We start from the raw sequence: 21,575 nt of genomic DNA, 5'->3' as shown, positions 1-21,575 counted from the left end.
GAGTCTCTCAAGGACGGTGCAACACGGGGACGCGCTACCGAAGCATCATTCATAGAAAACACAAGCAGTGTGCAATGCATGTTGTACCAGGAGAATATTGCAGAAGCGGAAAAGAGTGTTGTTACAGTGTGCAGGCTTATGATCTACACTGACAGTTTTATGGAAGGATTTACCTTCCAGATTGCAGAACATAATTTAACATACTAAACTATTGTCTACAGCACAAGGAAAATGTGTTCTTTTAAGGGAAAGCCACAACAGTACACATACAGATTGATTTATTTCCTGTCAGTTATCACATGTCTTGGGGGGTCTCTTTCCTCCCCACTGCTTTTCCACAAATAAAACGTTCTGAGAAACTGATGTTTGAGACCAGCATGCCAAACACAAATACCTCAGATATTTTTCAGCTTTTTCTATGAAAAGCAATATCCATGCAGCTTTAGAAAACTGCCAGATTATTTTTAAAACCAGACTCCTGACTCACTCCCTCCTCTTGCGCTTGAATATACATGATTCAGTGGAAAACATGTCCTGAATAAAATTATTCTTGCAGCAAACACACTACATGGGAGTAAGCGGTGTGATAATCATTGCGTTGAAAAGATAGGTCAAAAGATCAGTGGCATAAGCCTCACTTTCCTCACAAACACAGAACAATTTTGTTTCCAGTCAGGAAACAGCTGCTATGCAGCAGTGATCAGTATTTGGCTACATCATCTTCAGGGCTGTAAACCTCATACCCCTAGCACTGACCAGTACAATATGGGGGTAAAGGAGGGAAACAGCTCTGAACCAGGGGCAATAATGAGCACTTGCTCATTGCTTGGCCAGTGTTTCACATCTGAGGCTCAGCCAGAGGGTGCTTCGGATGAGGCAGCAATACTGGGATGCCTGTGGGTGCTGTGAGGTAGGACACTGCACACCTCTGGCAGCTGGGCTGAACGCAGCCCTGGGGAAGAGCCAGTGGGAGATGGGCAGAGTCATCCCATGGCCCTGGAAAGGCAGCGTGCCAACCAGTCTCACTGCCATACTCATTTGTCTTCAAACACTCTCATTCTTGAGCGGATTTCCGAAGAATGCAGGGGGAGAAACCCTGACACAGGTAGATATTGATGCTGTGTCTCTTGAGAAGGTATCTCAATGACCATTGATTTGGACATGACAAGTTTATATGTTTAATTCCACCAACTGAGAGTCCTAATTAGGCATTCACGATTATCCCGCATTTGTCTCAAAATGAACACCTTTTTCATTGAAGTGATGGCGATGTTGTTTCTAAATGCAACTAATTTATTCTATTATAAAGCTCCCCTGTATCTTATCCCTTCACCAGCCTTCTAGCAGCTTCCTTGCTAAAAACTCTTTTTTCTTTCACATAGGGCTCCAGGGTCAATGGTACATGCACAACATTGACAATTTTTGGTAATATGCAATAAAAATATTCTGTGTTTAATAGAATAGGATTGTTGCTCAATCCTAACCCTTAGCTTTCACCATGTAAGCTGCAACAGCATGTCCAAATTTCACCAATGGATTCTGACTCCTACAACTGGAAAGTTTCCACTTCCCAGATGGCAGATTATTTGGATTGCACTGATTATTAACATAGTCATTTCTCTCTCTGTTACTAATAAATGTACAAAATAATGTTGCTGCATTGGAACTTACCTCCCTGACTGCTGTTACCAGGGGACAGGGGGAGAGGAACATAAATGCAGTTCTTTATTTAGTTACCTGATTACCTTTTAATTTCAAGTAAGAAGAAGAGAAAACTTGACCTTCATCCCCTGCCAAGTCACAAGGTTAGGATTATCTTTGTACCACCTTTTTGCATCACATCTCATAAGTATGAGATTTGCTTTCATTCATCTGAGGCCAAGTTTGGTACAAGTACACAAAAAGATAAAGACGAGAACTTCAAAAAGGACAAATCAGTCACTCATCCCCATACATCTTTTCATCAGGGAAGGTATTTTTTTGCACTTATTTCTATGTCCTCTTCTTCCAGAAAGGGGAATTTAAGATTGGTTTCTTAAAATTATCATCCAAGAATTCATTTTAAACAAGATAGAAAAAAAAAAAAAAAACACACTCTCAACAAGGTGAATAAAACACATCTTCAAAATAATTTTGGCAGCACTCCCTTGGTTTAGTTCCCCATATAGCAGCACACTAATATCTATTTATCACATCAGTTCCCACTTACTCATTTGGGAAGCAGTCTTACAACAGTGAACAAGACAGGCCTGAAAAACCCTGTCAAGAATTGCATGGACATTTCCTAACCGTCATTGTGTACTTCTCCAGTAGTTTGACCAGCTTTCCTCCTATCTTCACCGCCTTTAGCAAAGCTCTATCAGCTAACATAAGAATCCTCCCAGCCCATAACAGGAGAGAAATCGCACCAAATGGCCAAAACCTAACTACAAATAAAAAGCCATTTTCTCACATCTCTCTGTAATTTTTGCTCTGGGAGCATACATGGACATAGTGGCTCCCAAGGGGTAAACTGAGTTCTCAGTATACACAGGAAAATGCTCACTCTTGCAATATCTCTCCCTTCTCATCTCTAGTGAGAAATAATTATTCCTCTCTTACCAAACCATTATGTACCAGGAGCTCTGGATGAATACCCCTGTGATTGTCTTCCCTCATTCCTTGGAAGATGAAAACACCAACCTCCTTTCCTCGAGGATATTTCTTCCAAACCATTCTGTAGTACAGGTCCAGCCTGTCCTGAGGTTCATCTGGGCTCTGGGATAGTACCAAAACCAGCACCAAAAGCATGACAGGAATCCTGGGGAAGAAAGAAGGAGTACTGATTCATGCAGAAGTGCCCCTGTCACCAACATGGTTCTCACTGTAGTTTCAAGCTACAGCGACCGGTCTTCTTTTCCTTGGGATGGCTGGGTTAGCCTGCTCCAAGGAGCTTCTCTGGAAAAAAAAAAAAAAAAAAAAAAAGCTGAGACAGGGTCTTAGTTAGGACTAAAGCAAGAAGTAGGAGTAGATGGAAAGCTAAGGGAAAAGCAACTGCTTCTCCTCGGTCCAGTCTTGTCACAGGCAGACCACAAGTTAAGAGGCAGCTCAGCCTCAGGCTGCATTTGGATGCTGCCTTTCATCTAGATTGCAAACCTTGCCTCCTCAGTCGTCTGTGACTGGCCACCTGCACAAACCAGCAGGCTGGTTCAGGCCAGTATTCGCTTCTCTTTCACAGCTGTCATGAAACATAAACATATATGAACAGAGAGAGGGCAGTGATGGGCTGCCCTCCAAACCCAGGAGCAGTGCTAGGATGTAAGGCAGGGTCAAGAGCAAAAAATAGGATGCTACTGTACAAAACCAGATACCACACTGTAATGTATAAACGAAAATACATGCTGAGCTACATGTTAATTCATACATGAGATCTATATTCAGTTGTGGGCAGTGCACATGAGGAAGCTCATGGGCTATATTAACAAGAGTCTAGAGGGAAGAGCTTCAGACTTCAGAGGATGGGCATAATCAATCCACACGTTAACAACACAGAGGAAAAACAAACAACAACAAAAACAACAAAAATTTAAATATACACAATAGGGGTAAGAAAACGCTGGAATTGCTTGCCTAAGAGGTTGTGTGATCTCCCTCATTGGGAACTGTCAAAAATAGTGTGGCTGATCTCATTTTGGTGCAGGAAAAAAAGTGTGCCCTGTCTTTCTTAAAGTTCCTACATCAAGTGGGACATTCACGTGAATATTTCAAGGTTTAGTTCATCACAACTATGACCCAGGGTGTTCAGAGTAAGGTAGTTCTAGTACTTACCCCTACAGTACTCTTACTAGGCTGAAAGATCAAATGTTTTGATACTTGTTTCATCTAGAAACATCACTACAGAAAATGTCAACAAGGAAGATCAAAATTTCTTTTTAGGGAAAAAAAAAAAAAAAGAGGTACTTCATAAATCCACATGGCTGAGGCTCTGGGTTGTTTAGTGATCTAAATTCTCCCTTCGTTTTTTTTTTTTTTGATGGTGAAAATTCAAAGGTTCCCTTCAGAGAAATTTTTAGGTGAAGACTGTTATTGATTTAAATAAAAATGAATCATACAATCACTACAGCATCCTCTGTGCTGTTTAACTTGATATTTATTTCAAATATTTTATACTACTGCTACATCTTTAACACTTCCGGAGTACTGTGAAATTTTACATCATATTACAGAATTTGTCAGACAGGAATAGAGAGGTAATTTTGAGTATGAGACTAAGGAGAACTGCAACTTTTACGGGTTCAGGAAGCAGTTTAAATCCATGGAATTATGCAAATTACATCTGTTCTTAAACCACCAATGCTGGAATTATTAGGCATAGAAATTAACATTATTAAATTTTAAAACCAACCCCTCCTTTGCTGATGAATAGAGCAGTTCATTCCCTCCCCAGTGCTTTTGGCTTAGGCTGCATTGCTTGAAACAATTATACCCTTCTTTAACTCAGTCCTTGAGTTAAGTGGGTAACTCACCTGCTTAATTAAATGTCCATGGAAGCATTAGGGGGTGTGCTCAGATGACAGAGCTGGTCTGCACATTGTTCGCTCTCATTAGTGACTCTTAGGGCTAAGAACCACATGGAAGTGCAAGTTGAGCCTCAGGAGAAAAACGCTGCAGCAAGAGGTGGCCTTGGCAGCCAAGTCCCCACCGCCAGGAAAGGAGATGCTGTTTCTATTCCTGTGACAGAAACACAGAAGCATTGGGGTTAGTGTTTAAAAGTCTTTAGACCTCATAATATAAAAGCAGAATTCAGAACACCCAGACAGTGTTTCTACCAGCAGGATAACAATTATCCCACTTCTTAGGTAATTTTAGTAAAAAATATTACTGTGTCAGGAGAGCAATAATATCTACCATTCATGAGACAGTCTTTAAATAGGTTTGATTCCATTAACTCATTAATTTGCTTTACATAATAATAAACAAAGGAAAATATTTTCATCTTGTTGATGGGCCAATTGTGTAGGTATTTTCGCCCAACACTCTGAATGACACACAATAGCAATACGAATTTAGCCATGTAAAAAGAAATTTGCCATTTGAAACCATCTCAACTTCAGTTTCCAGCGGCAGATATCCTGTCACCCCTGTCTGCAGGAATTATTTTCCTATCTGTCTGGAGGTTTTCAAGCTGAGCATGGCTATTTTGCTGTCTGGCACATCAAAGCACCAAGCTACCAGGTAGCACTTATAAATGTACAGTGCACCAGGGATTGCTGGAGCAAATATATGTGTGTGTGTCTCTCTCTCTCTTTGTGCTCTTTCACTGACTTTCAGGGCTCAGGATTGCTTCAAAGGGAGCTTATCCGTGCCTTCTTCTTGGCCTTTTCTGTTGCAACATTGACTGGGCTACAAAGGGGCAAATTGTCTGTATCCACCACTGTACTGGGAAATAAGGGGGTCAGACCTGGTGTATTCTGCAAAGTACAAAGGATACCTTTCTTCATTAAGTGGGTGAAAAAGAAAAAAAAAAAAAAGAAAAACACCCAGCTTCAAGAGCTTGCTTCTACCAGATATTTACAAGTGGAAACAACTGCCAGTAAGCAGGAAAAAAACAATACCAGAAGGAAAAGAAAAAAAAAAAAAAAAAAAAGGAAAGAAAATTACTAATAATAAAAAAAATGTTCTTTCCCCACTTGCTTGATGTTTTCTCCTCTTCTCTTTTATTTCAACTGGTTTTGTTTCCTAGTAAACATACTTAAATGCTAAATATAACTATATTACACTACCCCATACAGGAGTTATCCTCTACAAATACAGCGGTAATGTGTCTATGCCAAACCTTTTGCTACCAAAATTTCTGTGCCTGATGCACATGAAATGATGCAGCAATGATTAACTCTTTGCTGGCAGAGCTTCTTTGCAGTCATCATATCATTACATCATATGTAATACCTTGTTGCAAATGGTTGGGGGGAAGCAGTAGTGAAGTATCTCAAGAGCTTTTTCTCTCTGATCCTTTTCAACTAAAGAAGAAATCACCACATAACACAGGGGTTATGGATGACCTCTGTATGAGATCCAACTTATCCTGCCAACAACTCTAGCTGGTGTGGTATACTGGAGGTTATAAGGCTGCTTGTACTGTAGGAATTGCCAAGAACAGAGAGTAACCCACACAGTGTTCATCTTCTGACCCTGGTCTGCAATTTTTCTGTTTCAGAAAAAGGAAAACTGTGCCCTGGAGACACAGCAGTCTGAAATACCTGGACATCAGGTAGGCTTTAATTTCATGCAAGACTTGCCCATACCCTAAAGAGTGAGGGTTTTTATAGAATTTCCCAAGTCTTAGCTGTATTTCCTAAACCGCCAAATAACATTGAGATATTGCATTTATCTTTCTTTCTGTCTTTATCAATCACCAAACTACACTGAATTTGTAAAAATTTAAAATTCTGTGAGGTAAAATTCCACTTCTTAGTGACAGAAGCCTGGAAAGGGAATAGTGCTAACAGCAGACCATGGCTAACAATCCTATTACAGTTCTCCTTTTGATCAGCCTGCATGATTTATGGCAGACAACAGGTTTATTAAGCAGTTCTCAAGAACAAGAGGAAAATAAATTCAAATAAGAGAGATAGTAAGCATAGTCAACAGGATTAGTGTCTGGATTATTGTCAGTATTGGAATTTCAATTTTGCATTTCTCAACTTTTTCCACTTGGTCTTTTTAGCCTTAGTAACACGTTGCTTAGGTTTTGCATATATAAGGACAACCAAGTTAACTCTTCTACTTCCATGTTATTTTAATGATGTTGAAAGTTTGGGTTGTCATTATTCATTTAAGGCTCACTAGAGGCTAAGGCTGATTCATAGCCCCAACATAGGAGATGGTTCATTTTCTCAGTGGCACTAATGGTTTAATCATTCCTGCTATTCCCTGAGCACTTTTATGTTCTTTGAACTTTCTTTGAAGCCAAGATTTTGCACTGTTCTCTGATCTGGTTTATTTATATCCCCCTCATACTTTACTTCTAAGCAGATCTTCTACTGTATTTGAACCCCAGGGAATGTATACAACATAGCATTACAGTCCCAATATTAGAAATACAGTGATGCTAATGATATAAAATGGGATTATAATAGGCATAAAAATGGAACTTTAATCACACTTGTGAGAATTCCCATATGGAGCAGTAGATGAACTGAAAAGTGTCAAGTTTATGAATGAGATCTCTCAATGATATATAGCCACGGGAACAAGGAATTTCACCCTAATGTATTATTACTTCACCCACCCACCTATAATAAACATGATGAATGTGGGATTTCTACAATACAGATTCTCTCTTTGGAGACTATCTATCCTTTCAGGAAGGCTAAGAAATGAAAAATCCTGTAGGAAAACACCAGTAGTAGAGTAATCTCAAATTTAGCCAAATAAAAGTTAGGCATCTAATCTAAGCAAATTGTCTAGCTTCTGCCCCAATAGCATGCACTAGACCCTTCTAAAGAGCAATTCATCTCATGCTAAGTAGGAGTCTAAGACATGTAGAAACAATTATCGTCTGAAAGTATTTGATATATATTTGACTATACACACAACCTCAAAAATTAACTTCAGGCTAGACAACTACCATTCAGATGATGAACATTAGATGAGATGTACCCACTCGGAGCTAAGTGGTACTTACCACACTCTGTCCTAGGCCAGTAGCTGACCATCTGGGCTCATGTGAACTTGTTGCTGGCTATACTTAGATCTGCCAGGTCAAGATTAGAGCCTCATGACTTAATCTAGGAGTTCATATGTGCACATGAATCTTGGGGAAAAAGCAGCGCACCCCTTTCAAGTTAGCTTCACAGTGGAGGTAAGTGAGCACACCCTTAATTATAAGTAGGCTTGGTTTCTTTTTTTTCCTGAGCATTGCTTATATTAGAAATTGATTTGTGTTCATACTACAGGAAGAGTTCATAAAAAACAAACAAACAAACAAACAGAAAAACAATATGTATGTGTCAGTTTTTCTATGCATCTCCCTCTTTTTGTCAAAATACTCGTAAGTAAGTAGCTTTTCCCAAAGGTCTGAGCAAGAACACCAAGTTGTCCCAGGGAAACTATACAAAAATGGCACAAAGTCATTACTGACTACTACAGAATAGATATGTGTGACCTTGTAGACTCATTAACATATTGTCCCTTCTCTTTTTCCAATGGGTGGTGGGCCTAGGATTTTAATTCTTCCATTTCCATAGCTGGTGTTTGCTTTGCTTTGTTCCCAGACCATTTACTGAACATACATATATCTTTGCAAGTTACATGAGCATTTATACTTTTTGTGATGATGAGGGTGACAACAACAAAACTTTTGTAAAAGTACTTCATCTGGCTTTCCTCCCCTGAAGGTAGAGCTCACTATCTTTACAGCAATACTAGTAGCAGGCAAGTACCAAGCCACAAATCACAGGGCAGATCACTGCAGAAAGATACACAACTTAAAAAAAAAAAAAAAAATAGAATTTACATTTCTATAAGATTCCATTGTTTCAAGTTGTTTGAACAGTAGGTATTATAAATCACCAAAATTTGGAAACTTTTTATCTCTAAACGGTGATTGAAAGGAAAGAACAATATGTTCAATGTCAGTTTCCATTGCTGTGAGCATTTCTGATCAAAACACTCCATCTCCACATCTCCACTGTAATTTGTTGTGAAGTTTTGATCAAGGACGACACTCGATCCTAGAGAAACTGTTTAGAGTAATGATACAAAAGTATTACTGACTATTACAGCTTTAGACCTCTGGATTTTTGGTTAAATTAGCATATTCTGCCCTCTCCAATTCTCCACCAGCTGACAGAGTTTTTTAAATCTCTGTAATTTATGTCCACCTCAGCTGAATCTGCCTGACTTGAGTTATGAGTCATATTTGAATGATGAGCCAGCCAGACTCCCCTTTGAACAGTCATTTAGGCAACCTAAGAAGACAGGAAAGGAGACCGGTGGAAAGCAGATAGTGCTTGTTGCACAGTTCTTAAGCAAAAACCACACACCTCGCTGCTGCTCTATTTGGCAGTGTAGAGCTGGCCAAGAACTGGAAGTGGCCCAGTGCTCTGTCCAAACTTACATCCTTCATGGTAAATTGAACAGTGCCAAGGAATTATTCTGTGCTCCATAATTCAATGGTCCATTATGGGAGAATGATTTGGGGCGTGATTTTTGGCCCTGGCCAAGAAGCACTTTTCCAAGCAATAGCTTGGAATGGAGCATGGAGCAGGAATCAGCACAGACCAAGGAACATTACCGATGGGGAGACTGCAGCCATCCTATCCGGGAGAGACTAAGAGAGCATTTAACAGTAGAGACACAAGCTGATCTGTGCTTGTTGGTCTGAAAACAAGACAGCAATCAGTGTCTTAAAAGTTATACCCTAAGGTTCTTCTTCATACAGCACTGGCATGGGAGCAAAAAGCCAACAAGGGAAAAGCTTCCCCAGGAGCCAAGTATCAGCACTTCGAACTGCTTGCAGGGAACGAATGGAGAAATTCAAGGATCCCAGAAAGGCTCACAGGGAGCCTGTATTCCACCCACATAGCTAGTGAGGTAGGACTGGACAATGACTAAGGTGGGGGTAGGAGGACAGGGTGGGATCAGATAATGGGAAATCAGCCAGTAGTAGCAGCCAGTCTTCTCTGTATGATGCCTGCTACCCTGGTAAACCCAAGCTACTGGGAGCATCCCCAACATCTTTCTGGGTTCTTTTCAAACGTGTCGTTGTTGCTAGGGCTGAAGCCTTACCTACTCAATCTGAATGAAAGAGTAAACTGAGTGTATTGCTGAAATCTCCTTCTTAGAAGAGACAGTGTTTTGGGTCAGATGATATTTTCCTACTTACTCACAACAGAAGTCATACTTCCCAGTGGGAAATAGTGGCAAGAGTAGCCTTAGATGTACACGTGTAAAATGTAATTCCTGCATCTGCCAAGCTACTTTCCAATAAGCTCAAATACAAGGAAAACTAACTTGATGTCATAGAATAATCTTTGGAGTGCATCAATAACATCTATAGGCACAGAGACAAATCTTCAGGATCCAGCTAACACATAACCTTTCAGAAATGATTTGCAAAAGACGTGAAAGAGATACTATCTGACTAAGTAATAAAAGTGTACTGGATTCAACATCTTGAACATCTTTAACATGCATATTGCTAACACCAGTGATTCATCAGCACTGATTCTCCAGTGAGATCACCATTTGATATTTTTAAGACAATTTCAGTCATTCCTTAGGACGAATCTGAAGGCTAGAATTGGACATAAATACTAATGTTACATCTTCCTTCTGGTCAAATGATTCCCTGTTCCATGGTACAAAATACTCCACATTACAATATGAATGAAGCCATCAACATGACTTGCTTTCAGAAAGCTCTTAGATGCTGCCAAGCTCTAAAACATCCGTTACATATTAATATATACATATAAATTAATCTAGTGGACCAAAAATTTTTGGAGAAACACTGAAACCCATTTATGACTACTACTCCTGACAGAGTTCCCTCACCTTATTTTATCTGTGGACAATACTGTCCTCAAGTAACCTGCAACAGAAAATTTTTATAGGCAGAATTTCTTCCATATCTGACTTTTTCACCTGAAAACTTCTTTAGGACAATCTTTCCTTTACAAGATAATATTTATGCTGTTGCTCTGAGAGAGCTTGCATCAACATATGCTAATATATAAAGAACAAGTTTCACAAAAACTTCTTAACTTTACAATAAAAGAGGAAAACAAAGAACTCGAAACAGTGAATTTATCCAGTCTTGTATTTGCAGTCTTCTGATGCTGGCTTCACCTGTATTAGAGTACCTTGGCTACAAACAGCTGAGCAGAGGTTCAGTGCTCCCAAGGTGGACTGCCAGTCCAATCATCCTGAGAAAATGTGTGATAACAAACCTGCACAACATGAAATAACAAGAACGTTTCAATCAAATCTATTATCTTAAGGAGGTGACTAAATTGCAGGAAGTGTAGATGCTGCCACTTTTAACAGCAATAAATCTTCTCTGTCATGATGAAAGAGCAGGACATATATGAGTGTCCTGACCTTGTTGAAAGTAACTCATTCCTTCTATCTGACTGTTGCACTGAATTTTAAATAGGCCACCCTAATTTTCCCTATATTAAAGGGATGACTTTTTACTTAAAACAGCTACTCAGGGAAAACTGACCAGTTCTAATGAAGTCTACAAATCTAATTTGAAGATTAAACAGCCAACAATTGTGTTCTTACAGTCAGTTTAAAATAAATATAGTAACATTCTACTCAACTTACTCATCTTATGAAAACCTTACAAAAATAAAAAATATCTTTTTTTTATAAAAGTCATTTTTGTGACTTTTCTCCCTAATTTGAGCTAAGCATGACAAAATTTGGATTGAAACCAGCTCTTAGGAGAAGGATGTGGGGGTGTTGGTTGATGAGAAGCTCAACATGAGCTGGCAATGTGCGCTTGCAGCCCAGAAAGCCAACCACATCATGGGCTGCATCAAAAGAAGCATGGCCAGTGGGGAGGTGATTCTCCCCTCTGCTCTGCTCTTGTGAGACCCCACCTGGAGCGCTGTGCTCAGTTCAGGGGCCCCCAGCACAAGAAGGACATGGACCTGTTAGAACAAGTCCAGTGGAAGGCCACAAGGATGATCAAGGGGACGATCTATGGAGACAGGCTGAGGGAGTTGGGATTGTTCAGCCTGGGGAAGAGAAGGCTGCAGGGAGACCTTACAGCGGCCTGCCAGTGCCTAAAGGGGGGCTGTGGGAAATCTGGGGAGGGACTCTTTGTCAGGGAGCGTAGGGATAGGACAAGGGGCCATTGTTTTAAACTAGAACAGGGTAGGCTTAGATTAGATATTTGGACTAAATTCTTTACTATGAGGGTGGTGAGGCAAAGGAAGAGACTGCCCAGAGAAGCTGTGGATGCCCCATCCCTGGAGGCATTCAAGGCCAGGCTGGACAGGGCTTTGGGCAACCTGGTCTGGTGGGAGGTGTCCCTGCCCATGGCAGGGGGGCTGGAACAAAGTCATCTTTAAGGTCCCTTCCAACCCAAACCATTCTATGAAATTTACATGAAGAATTCACTTTTGCAGGTGTGTAAGGGCACTTCATCAAAGCCAATCTACAGTCTTATAAATTGCATATTTATGTGCAGTGCAGGAAGGAGAATATGGGATTTTCAAATACTGAACTTGCAAAATAGGACTTTATCTACAAGTAGAATGACTTGTATTTGAAAATATAGCTCATTTAATTCAATCAATTTTCTAAAGATTTGTTTGGTCCCTTTTTCGGCCTCTGTATTTTGTTCAATGGAATAAATTCCTCTGGGAAGATTTTTAGCTGTCATGGAATAAGTGACAGGACAGATGTGTATATTCCAGCAGAGACATTATCCTGGGAAAGGTTCAGCCAACATAACAAAATTGCTCAACCCTGTTGCTGTTGAAACCTTTTGGAATAAAGAGCACTTCTGTCTCTTTCAGAAGTAAAAGACAACTTAAATCTTTAAGTGTTCCAGAAGTTAAAAATGAACTTTAATGAGCAAACTGCAGGAAAATATTTTTATTCTTATCGATATGTCACTTACTACTCAGGATGTATGGCCACTCAATGGGAATGTGGAAAATAATTGTAGCAACCCCCTTGTATGGTGTAATCTCCATTGGCATCCATGGGAGTGGATTCCAACCTTGTTGTGCTGTCTTGAAGGGGAAGCTAATTCCCAGGGTTGCTTTCAGGGAAAGCATTACCAGATCTCATGCAGCTGAGAAAGAAGATGCATCTTACATCTTCTAGGAAGATCAGGACAGGGAAATACCAACAGTAGCCTGCTTTTTCTAACATGTATCAAAAAAAATTCAGCTATCCTCATGACAAAACTACAGAGGATTCTTAAATTCTTCTTTGCTAGGAGATGAATTGCTATTTATGTTAGAGGCACTCCAGGGCCTGCTAGTAGAGTATTAAAAAAATTGTTCTAACCACACTTGACAAAACACTACAAGGGCATCAGTATTAGGAGAATAACCATTGCTCCTTATTATTATTGAAAACTAAAGCACTCTGCAGATCTTCATAGCTAACTTGAGTTTGACTACTCATGTTGCATATACAAAAAGCAAGTATAGAACCAAAACTCTTTCAGCATGTATGCTGTGTGTACTAGCAGCTAAACTTCTATTCCACTGAACAGAATAAATATAATCAGATGCTAATTTACCATGAAAATCTTAATGATACTTGAAACCATAGATAAATACACAGGAAAGATGACAATGAAAACTGTCACAGTAAGAAAATATGCATTATAATAACATTAATAAGTCACATTCTTTTAAATGCTGCCTATTAACATCTGCAATCTTTTGCTGTCTATTTGGAAGTACTCCGTTGTTTTTCATTTTGAATCTTGCCTTTGCTCATTCAGTGCTTCTCAAAGGCTCATTGCTTAGGGAAATACTTTTTTTAAAAGACTGTGTCCTTTAATGCCCTTTAGCTAAATATCATTGTGTGTGTCTATATCCTCTGCTGCAGTGAGTCCCAGCTATTTTAGGGACTTTTTTTTGCTAAAATTGGCTTAAAATTTATGATGTTTGAATTTAATTGGGACAATTTAACTCATGCATGGGGGAAGGAGTACTGAAAGGTTATGAAGGGCAAGAGAGGAAGTTAAGTATCACTTTGTTCATGAAACTCTGCCTCAGAGCAAAAGAATAATTCCTGCCTTAGTTCCTAAATCTCCAGAATAACTATCACACTGAAATTCATGATTTTTCTTTCCCCAGCAAAATTATACTATTGAAATAAATTCAGTGATTTGCACCATGAAATTCACCATCAATAATTTGTTCATTCTTTAGCCAGCAAAACTCAAAAGAAACCTCTTCCAACTATCTGTGGTCTCTGAGCCATATCGAAAACCCTCCTTTAAAGAACTTTATTAAGTAAGAAATAGTGGCTGGCTGGTAACATTAGATTGAATTGCTTTTCCCCCTTGGAGGTGCTTTCAAAAGAGAGACATAGCTATGAATGTAGAAACAGAGTAGAACTTTTTTCTGCTCTGAAACCCATAGTTTCAGAAGCAAGGATTTAACTAGCTACCTTAACACAAGCACATTATACACTTGTTACATGCTGCTGTCTGCTAGCTCTTCACTGCTAAAGGTTGAGACCCAACTGGGTTGAATGGACTGGGGACACATCAAAAGATGATATTCTACTTCTTGTTTACCACAGGTAGCATATATACACCAGGGACTGTCCAAAGGGAATAATACTAGCAGCTAGATACTAGATTAAATGTAAAAAAAAAAATAAAAGAAAAAGAAAAACACCATGTATTAATTCACATTTTATAATAATTTAATCTTTTACTTGTATTTTCATTATTTCACTGTCCGAATTTTCAATGTTTTGAGCACCATGTGAGTAGTACCACAGAAGTTAACACAGGACTGGACTAATAAAGCAACACTGGGGAGAAGCATAGTTAAGGAGTACCGTTCTAGATAATAAATGTCATTAGTATAACTTCACATCACTGATGACATTGCAAGGTTGGCTGATGAAGGTAGTAGCATTGTTGCAATGCAGCAATACTTGTGCAAAGCAGTTGAATTGGTACATCAAGACAGTGCACTTAGGAACTAGAAAACCACAAAGTTATCATGGCAACATCAGGTGGACTGAACACTGGATAACTGGTCTTGTAAATGTAATTGTAAATAATAAATAATCAATCACCCTTTCATGAAGCCCTACAGGGATTTGTTCCTTACTCTGGACACTTTATATAAGTTTATCAATAGCCTAGGGAAAGAAACAAAGAAAAATTGATACTACAGATAACACTGAATGGAAAAGAATGATATCTACCAGCTAAAAAAGGGCACTGATACGGAACGGTTTCAACCAACACATACTTTGGGCACAAGCAAAAAATCTACAGAGAGGCAGATATCTAAGAGCAGGATTTCTGAGAGATATTCATATGGAGTACCAGCACTGAACTGAGAGCAGGGAGGGGGAATCATAACAGATAATCAACAGCACAGCTTCAAAGTGCAAGTAGGTGGACAGTAGTTAACATGACATAGAAACCAGTGAACCCTTAGTAGGTATAGAAGGGATATTATTGCTGTTTGACTCTTCAGCGATCACTACCAGAATAGTTCTGACAGTGATCATTGAGATCACTTCCGTATTCTCACTTTAGTAGTTATGATCAGAAACTGAAAAGGGGATTGTAAGTGTTAGGAGAAAGGGAATGACTATGAGAGTTTTTTCTGATGAATGTATCAAGTGCAAGGATAAGAGATGGTTCTAGCCACCCAGAATTACCTACACACACACACACACAAACACACACACAAATAAATAATTTAAGGGTCTACAAATTGTAATAAACCAAGCACCACAAGATCTACTGACCAGAAACAAAAACTTCATAAACACAAAATTAGAATGATATGTGTTTTTTTTGTGTGTGTGTTATTTTGTTGTTGTTAAAGAACACAAGAAACAATTTTTCATCACATCTTATCAAGGGTGGTGGTATAACATTGTGATGGTTAAATCAATAACGTATATTTCTTCCCTGTTAAAAACAAACAAAGATACAAATAAACAAACAAAACTGTTCCAAGAAAGAATTATTTCAGGAAAGTCTTTTCAGGACAGAAAACCAAAATGATTCATCCTCATTCCACAGTCAAAGAATGTATGAATTTATCAACACTTGTAGAAATTAACACAGCAATACCCTTCATCAGATTGGAAAAGCCAAACTTCAACCACACCAATTCAGAGAACTTGTAACATAACCCTAAGTTCTTCTGATATAACTGTAGCTTTTGGACATTCTTGGTAATAAAAACCACATCTGAAATTTATGCACTAGGACATTTGATCCTACTATATATTTGCACTTCAATTTTCAAATGATCAGTGAACAGGACATATCTCCACATTGAATAGAGCAGGGGCACATTAAGGTGTTTATGCCCACCTGAACTTGATTTTATACCCTAAAGCAAAAAAAAAATTCCATGAGCAGCAGGAGTTTACTAGGAAAACTAAATCAAGAGAGGTTTTCTGAAGATTTCTCACCTTTGTCAATCCAGCTCCCTATCTGAATTACACCAGTTTCATCTACTGTGCTGGAAGGGTGCACAGAAGAAGCCCACATGCATGCTGACGGGCCTGCTGGTGTTTGCAGGCTGGATGGCCAGCCCACAAATGCAAAATGACTTCAGAGCAGCCAATTTTGCAGCTTTCCCTCAGCTCAAGTACTAATCACATCTCTCTCCTACCTAGATTCTGCTTATGGTGAAGTTTAAGATTATAGGTCTAGCTGACACTTTTCCATCCACTTTCAAGTTCAGCTGCACTTAGCCAAGCAGGTTTTTGTAGTATTATTTTTTTTAACACTTATAAAAAGTTATTTAGGAGGACCTGACAGAGAGAAAGTAGGTGTTATTGTGTAAGCTTCATTTCCTTAGGAAACCAGGCTAAAAAATTAAATGGGGATTCTAAGGTTGATAGTGCCCTTTCAATAAGAAGAGCAGAACAAGATACGCTTGCTTTCCTGCCAGAGGAAATTGCTAGAACAGACATTTCTTTTAATTTAAAGAACAGGCTGGGTAGTGTTGCAGTTTGCCCAGATACTGTCAGAAAAGGTCATTGACCTACTCATACAAGAAAAATAAGTGATAGAAAATAAATTACCGACTATTTACGAGGGTGATTCCATAGTATCAGTCCTACAGCCTGTTTTAATTATTAATTAATTACTCAGCAACCAGGAGTCTGCAGCTCACCTATTAGGTATAATTCATCTGTTCATCTCCTTTTTATCTCAACGTCTTACTGTCCATTGCCGAAGCCTATTGCCTTACTATTTTTATTCTCATCGCACAACCCTTTTACACGTGGTGGTGAATCTTCCAGTGAATGTGTGAGGTAGAATTCCAATAATTTTGTCTCTTTCTGCAGCTGTCACACATTAACATCACCAGAATGGATGTTGAATTTAATCACCACCAAAAACTCCAATGTATGAGCCCTTATGGAGTAAATGGATGTACAGAAGATCCAGGGATGTATTGATTAAAGAGAATTTCAAAGCACTACTGAGATAGCAAGAAGCATAATAAAGCAGCAAATATGGCATCTAAGAATGCTGAACAGTGATTATTTTAAACAGTCCTTGAAGGACAACTTTTAAACTTGCGTCTTTAATTCTGTGCTATTCTTTGCAGGCTCAACTGAAAACACATGTAAAAGCTGCCATTGTGAAGAACACCGACACCTAAATTTACAACTAGTATAGACACGGTGTTCTGTGCTCACAGATGTAAACAGGCTTGCAAACACTGCAGCCCTAGCAAGGGGTGGTCATTAAAAACTGTTGCAGCTGTTGAATTAATCTTGTACTACTGAGCAGAGTCAGTAGCAGAATCTGGGTCTGGCTCATGAAACTCTCATTTTCTCCTCTGGGCATCTCTTATGCTAAAACCATGTGATTTATACCAATGGAAGAGAAGCGTCATTCTCTGGTGTCCAGGTGACATGCTGCACATCTCTACCACTGCAGCAGTGAGGAACAGCAGGACAGTGGCTGCCCAAAGAGCAGGGATGAGCTAGGAGCCAAGGCGGAGCCCAGCACAGCAAGTGCCTCAGCAGCAGGATGCCCTCCTGGAGGATCAACAGTGTCAGGATGCCAACAGGTCCCACTGACACCTCCAGCCAAGACATGGCGATGAATGGCATCCAGGCTCCAGTCAGGAACAGGAGGAGAGAGAGCTCCAACGCAGGCCTACCTAAGGCCCAGCCTGGACACATTGCCAGAAACAGGAGTGGAGGCAAAGCTCAGAGACAGTGTAGCTTTGGAGGTGACCCAGGAAAACCACTCTGTAAGCCAGGGGAGTAGCAGACAGAAATGAACACATACAAGTTTCTGATGGAGCTCAGGCTAAGGCTTGGTGCTGAGTCTGGGCTGAAACAGAGCCCCTGGCTGTGGCAGGGGAGGTGGGGGTCCCAGCTGAGACTACTCAGGGTAGTCACTGCCTGGGGATGCCTTCGGGTCTCGGATGAGCAGTTTGTATGGAAAATAGCAAAGGAGAGAATCCCTGCCAAAAACGTAAATCTTGCACTTAAAGATAGAAGTTAAAACCTGAAGTTTTACCCAGTATTTTAAACCTGGTGCTTGAGAATTTTAATAAAAAACATATTCCTTTCCTGAAAGAATAAAGTCCTGCTGTGAAAATGCTCTTTTAATCAGAAACCCAGTTTTCCAGAGGAAGCAATTTTTACTGGAAACACTCTAATGGAAATTTTTCTTTCACTGAAAAAATCAGCTCTTTTCAGGGCTGGAGGAAGTGAAATCCAATTTTTTCTAGTCTTAATCTTCATATTTTGCTATTGTGTTTGAATCTTTAGGACCCACAGGGCTCATCAGTGTTAGCGTCTTGCAGTGAAGAAGATAAAATATACATGAAAGATGCAGTATGGAAAGGATGTCTCATTCCCCAGTGTGTGATTTGCTCCCTGCTACCAGCAAGAAGCAAGATACACTTGCCTCAGTCTCTGCTGATGAGATGGTACTTTAAGGAGGATTAATGCAAGTGAAATGATGAAGAGGAAGGATTTCTTGTGATTAGATTTATTTAAGTGCTTGGGGCATTCAAAGCTGCTGTTGAGTCAATGAAAAGTTGGATTTCCTAAATCAACAGCAAAAGAGATGTAGCATCACTCTGCTGATAAACACAATTAGACTTGTGTGTAATGCAGTTATGGCCCCAAGACTTTCAATTGATATGCTTGACATTTGTACTTTATTCAGGTCAATTCTCAGAGGGTCCAAAGCAGCTGCAGTTCCCACTGACTTCAGTGGGCACTGTGCTTGCTCAGTAACCTTCAGAATTTGTCCTTTAATTTGTATTTTGAAGTATACTTCAGTGCAAATGCAGATGAAACACATTAATCTGCTCCCCTTTAATATCCCCATCCAGCATCACGTGGGCTAAACAACATCTTGCTTTGACATCAGCAAACACAGAGATTTTCCTGCTGGCAGACTTGCTACATGCGATGCTGCTCATTGAAGGCATCTGCCTTCAATGCAGAGTCTGTGCAGACACAAAGACAAGTGTGTCTGAGGCAAATGTTCATTAAACAGGGAGGTGCAGGGAGGGCACCACAAGTTATACCACAGCAGTAGCCCAGTAGCCACCTCCTAGATTTATGAAACATTTTCCCAAAGCCCTCATCGTGCAATTGGCTATGTGGTTAAAAGTATGAAAAATGACTTACTGTGAAAAAGATGGGGTTTTTAGTCAGGTAGAGATGTTCACAAAATAAATTAAATAAATAAATAAATAAATAAATAAATAAATCTACATTTGAGGAATTAGAAAAAAATCTGAAAACGAGCATTCTGAACGTATTTATCAGAGCCAGAAACACTGACAACTTTCAGCCAAACATATTTGCTTAGCACTTTTTAGATCAAAACACTCAAATTTTTTGGGAAAAACTATTTCTTCATTATTAAGGGAAAATCATTCTAAGAGAAAATAAATGGAATGTCAAACAGTATTAACTATATATTTACTGCAGAAGAATAGAATTTGTTTCTGGTGATCTCCTCCTTTCCTCCTTTCTTATTCCCTGCCAGATTCTCCCCACTCAAGAGCATAAGGGATGCACAGGCACACTTCCCACCACAGAGCTGGGTAAAGGAAATAGGTTGATATTACATAAAATTTCTAGATCTTACAACCTGAAGAGAAACATGTTGAGATTCTTGCCAACTTCTTGACATTTTAGATTCAATAATGTTTAGATTTTATTTTCTGTTATTTATTGTTCTCAATTCTTAGGAGAAAGGGAGCAAGACGTTTACTACCTCAAATGTTCAGTCTTCTGTTTTAATTACGACACAAGTTCAGCAATAATCAGGAGTAATCCCTGTTTTTTCCAGCATTCTTGTCATATTCATGAACACCTCTTCTCATTCACATATTTAGGACCAAGGTCAATTTAAAATTTGTTTGTGGACAGTAACCAATGTCCATTATTTTAATTATTTCTGTGGACAAGACAAACTTGTAGGTTTACTCCAGATGTTTCTGCCTGTGTTGCAGAGGAACCAGAAATTTCTGAAGCTACCAAATGCATACAGCAAAGTTTGGAACAAAACATTTTGTACGGTTTTTCTACCATTTAACAATGTACAATTCTCCAAAGCCTTTTATCTTCCTTCAGTTTTATAAACATGGCCTAATTAATCACAGAGATTGTGCTACCTTGTTATCTGGGAGACGAGACGACAAGGCTGGGGTTAAAGCACTTTGATGAAATATTATCATCGTTCTATGCCTACCACTGTGATTGTTCCACGGATGAAGGCAAGAGCTGAGTTTGCAATTCAAATACTACATTCACTTTTAAATGGCTTATGAAAGACAGAATGAAAGGCAGCTATCACTACCTATTATTTTTTAATGAGTTTATGAATTAAAAAGCATTTTGCAAGGAAGAAAAAAAAAAGTCCACAACAACAATAATTTCTGTGAAATTAAGGCTGAGAAATAAATCCAAAAATTAAAGTTAGTTTAAAAGCATAACCCTTTTTGTCTGCTCTTTTGTACTTATTGCTAGAATGGTGGTCTATCAGTACAAACAATCAGTGAATTGATACAACACATAATGCAAATTGGATGTGAATACTATGCAGAAAAAGGCAAATGGAACTGCCTGAAATTTACATGCATACAAAATGATTCACATTTCCTTATCTTCTGTTTCATATTTACAGTGCAAAAATAAACCTAAAAAAAAAGAAACAAGATTTTGCCCCTTATGAAAGAAACATTTTAAATGATTCTAAAAATACATAGCAGCCACTTAGTGGGTTTTATATAAGCAATTGCTACAATCCATCAGATGAAAGCAGCACGAGAAACTGATGTAAGACATGTAAAACAAGACAAAACACAGCATTTTTCTATCCTGTGCTTTGGGAAACGCTGCCTGTGTTTTCAGGGTTTTCCAGGCTGAGTCCCACAGCCTGGAGCACTCCCTTCGTGCCTCTGCTCCCCCCTCTACCGTCACTATCCAGGTGGCCAAGCCACTGGCCCTGGAGTTTAAGGTTCATATTTCCTTAGACAGAAGAGGGGTCTCTAGTAGCCCAATTGAGCATGCAAGCCACCATTGCTCTGCTAAAAACTAGGTGGTTAATCTGAGCCACTGACATTGATACTTTAAAGTCAATTAAAACTTCACATTTGGTGATAAAATTATGCACACAAAGAAAATTTGCCATGCCCAGAATTAAGGGGTTAATTTACAGAGGTGCTGCCCAGTGTCTCTTGCATTTTAGATGCTTTGAAGCTTTCAACTCAAAACCTGCACACTTGAAATTGAACAATGAAAATTCAGATGCACAAAAGTAGAGATCAGTTTCAAAAATGCAGTCATATCTAAGCTCACAGTGTGTAAGAATCAAAATTAGTGTTTTTTCCCAGTAAAACCTAATGATG

Source organism: Oxyura jamaicensis, chromosome 2 (genome assembly GCF_011077185.1).
Source record: "Oxyura jamaicensis isolate SHBP4307 breed ruddy duck chromosome 2, BPBGC_Ojam_1.0, whole genome shotgun sequence".
Classification (NCBI taxonomy): domain Eukaryota; kingdom Metazoa; phylum Chordata; class Aves; order Anseriformes; family Anatidae; genus Oxyura; species Oxyura jamaicensis.
The sequence above is the reverse complement of the archived record's forward strand: the minus strand, read 5'-3'. Positions refer to the sequence as shown.